The 3271-nt window shown below is 45.8% G+C and overlaps 1 non-coding gene across 1 annotated transcript; it reads left to right on the top strand.

Moving 5' to 3' along the window:
- Window positions 1-1179: 1179 nt before the first annotated feature.
- On the top strand, window positions 1180-1251 carry trnae-uuc (transfer RNA glutamic acid (anticodon UUC)). Its single transcript has one exon. It is a non-coding gene; the product is annotated as a tRNA-Glu (tRNA).
- Window positions 1252-3271: the final 2020 nt, after the last annotated feature.

The following is a 3271-nucleotide window of genomic DNA, read 5'->3' as shown; positions in this document are numbered from 1 at the left end:
AGGACCTTCGAAGTGTTTCCAGCATTTAGTCAACAATTCCAGATGCAGTATCTGCTGCATTTTGCTTTTTATGTTAACGCAGTGTCCCCGCTTGTATTAACAAAAGCCAAAAATAAATTGTAGCTGCCAGAAAATGGAATTTCTCAACTCGGCGTGCATTGGTGGTTCAGGGGTAGAATTCTCGCCTGCCGCGCGGGGACCCGGGTTCGATTCCCGGCCAATGCAGGATAACATTTTAAACAATTCATTTCATAGCAAACACATTACTTGAGCGTAAATAATATATTAGCTGTATCTGTGCAACTGGATCAAGGGTATGAATGTTCTGCTCCTGTTCCTGTGCAACAGCTTTCAGGGGCTGAATGGCATCCTGTTCCTGTGTAACAGGCTCGATTCTTACTCTGACAGACATTACATTGCTCACTTCCTCGTTAGTGTAGTTGTGTGTATCCCCACCTGTCACGCGGGAGACCGGGGTGAAATTCCCCGACAGGGAGGAATTTTAACATCCCCAATTTTAAACGTTTTGGCAGCACCTTAAAGCGCTCCTTGGAAAAGATCAACAGCGAAAGATTGAACCTAAAACAATTTTAAACGGTGAGGAACTGCATAAAAACATCCTGCATCAATTCCTCGTTAGCATAGTGTTCTCCTTCTGTTTGTCTTTTGTGCGGGGCACTGCGGAACGAGAGAGGACAGGGAAATGCAGATAACAGCGGGAGAAAGCACGTCTGATCTTTCAAGTGGACAGCACTGGCACGATTGGCCGAATGGCCTCACACTGTACTGCACGCCTCCATGAATCATATGGATATCTGAGACATACTCACACAAAGTGAGCACACATCTGTGTTCGTGCATATGTTTGAGTCTTTGTCTCAAGCAGTGCATTGCTGTTTCCTCTGTATTGTCCTTGATATTTTGGTGCTGATTATTCAATATCCCGACGGCTTTTCTCTGACTGTGTATCTCTGAGAAAAGCACAGAAGCAAATAGATTTCAGGTGGACGCCTGCACGCACTTGATGCTGTGGTTTCCTGAACATGTCCTTTGTGATCTCGCCTAAAAAATGTCATCTTGTACGAAAAGTTTGCCTGGCGTGAAAGTGACCTGAATTTCAAAGCAGCAAGGAGGAAAGACTGCCTTGTTCTGCTTGCTGGCAGACTGCTTCTCACAGCTTCCCTGGTGGTCTAGTGGATAGGATTCGGCGCTTTCACCGCCGCGGCCCGGGTTCGATTCCCGGTCAGGGAACCAGTGCGTTTTCTGGCTGTTTGAAATGCCAGCAATCAAAGCACCCGCGCGAAACAATGCTTGCACCTCATCAACCTTTCAATTTTCCACACCGCTGCTGTTGCCTCAACAGTCAGCAGCGCATCATTCGGTACCGAGGTGCAGCATTCGCTTCCTTGCCTCGCAGTGTCAGAACAGTCACGGTTATTATCCGTCTTCCATGTATTATTTTGCCGACTGCATCTCCCTAACAAACTTAGCTGATCACAGCACGGCTATCAGTCAACTCATTGCCAGTGTGAAAAATGCCACATTAGCAACGTGTGCAAGACTCGAATGACAGAGTAACTGGGCCGTGATAACTTATCCTGATATTCATGAGGCCTTAACATTCGCTGCATAAGACAATTCTACCTCTGGTTACCATCCCTCCTGCCATTGGAAAGCGTTTGTCTTTATTTCCTCTATCAAAACCCATTGTAATTTTGCAAGCCTCTATTAAATTTCCTCTTAGCCTCCAGAGGAAAGCAATCCCAGCTTCTCCACACTATCCCTCGGGCCACACTGTAGGACGTCAAACGGGTTCTGTATGTCTGATAGACATATATTTCAGCTACAGGGGAGTCAAAGGTTATGGGGAACGGGCGGCAAAGTTGCGTTGTGTCGAAGATCTCATCAGCCACGAACTTTTTAAATGGCGGGCTCGAGGGGCCGAATGGCCCAATCCTGCTCCTATTTTTTCTTTTGGGGAAGGTTAGTTTCTTAATTATGTAATTTTTGAGCAGCTAAACAACGTTGGAAGGAAACTCCCACGGGACGTAGAAAAGTGCAAAATCTTAGCTCTACCGAGAGCTCATGCACCTGAGAGGTTAACCCTGTGTTTCTCTGTCCACAGATCTTCCAGGACCTTCGAAGTGTTTCCAGCATTTAATCAACAATTCCAGATGCAGTACCTGCTGCATATTGCTTTTTATGTTAACGCAGTGTCCCCGCTTGTATTAACAAAAGTCAAAAATAAATTGTAGCTACGAGAAAATAGAATCGATTAAGTCGGCGTGCATTGGTGGTTCAGGGGTAGAATTCTCGCCTGCCACGCGTGAGACCCGGGTTCGATTCCCGGCCAATGCAGGCTAATTTTTTTAACAATTCATTTCATAGCAAACACATCACATGAGCATAAATAATTTATTAGCTGTACCTGTGCAAGTGGATCAAGGGTATGAATGTTCTGCTCCTGTTGCTGTGCAACAGCTTTGAGGGGCTGAATGGCATCCTGTTCCTGTGTAACAGGCTCGATTCTTACTCTGACAGACATTGCATTGCTCACTTCCTCGTTAGTCTCGTTGTGAGTATCCCCGCCTGTCACGCGGGAGACCGGGGTGAAATTCCCCGACGGGAAGGAATTTTAACATCCCCAATTTTAAACGTTTTGGCAGCACCTTAAAGCGCTCCTTGGAAAAGATCAACAGCGAAAGATTGAACTTAAACAATTTTAAACGGTGAGGAACTGCATAAAAACCTCCGGCATCAATTCCTCGTTAGCATAGTGTTCTCCTTCTGTTTGTCTTTTGTGCGGGGCACTGCGGAACGAGAGAGGACAGGGAAATGCAGATAACAGCGGGAGAAAGCACGTCTGAACTTTCAAGTGGACAGCACTGGCACGATTGGCCGAATGGCCTCACACTGTACTGCACGCCTCCATGAATCATATGGATATCTGAGACATACTCACACAAAGTGAGCACACATCTGTGTTCGTGCATATGTTTGAGTCTTTGTTTCAAGCAGTGCATTACTGTTTCCTCTGTATTGTCCTTGATATTTTGGTACTGATTATTCAATATCCCGACGGCTTTTCTCTGACTGTGTATCTCTGAGAAAAGCACAGTAGCAAATAGATTTCAGGTGGACGCCTACACGCACTTGATGCTGTGGTTTCCTGAACATGTCCTTTGTGATCTCGCCTAAAAAATGTCATCTTGTACGAAAAGTTTGCCTGGCGTGAAAGTGACCTGAATTTCAAAGCAGCAAGGAGGAAAGA

The sequence above is a fragment of the Somniosus microcephalus genome, unplaced genomic scaffold (genome assembly GCF_052327205.1).
Source record: "Somniosus microcephalus isolate GS21.2 unplaced genomic scaffold, FLI_Smic_1.0 unresolved_chr8, whole genome shotgun sequence".
Lineage (NCBI taxonomy): Eukaryota > Metazoa > Chordata > Chondrichthyes > Squaliformes > Somniosidae > Somniosus > Somniosus microcephalus.
This window is presented reverse-complemented; position numbering and strand designations above follow the sequence as displayed.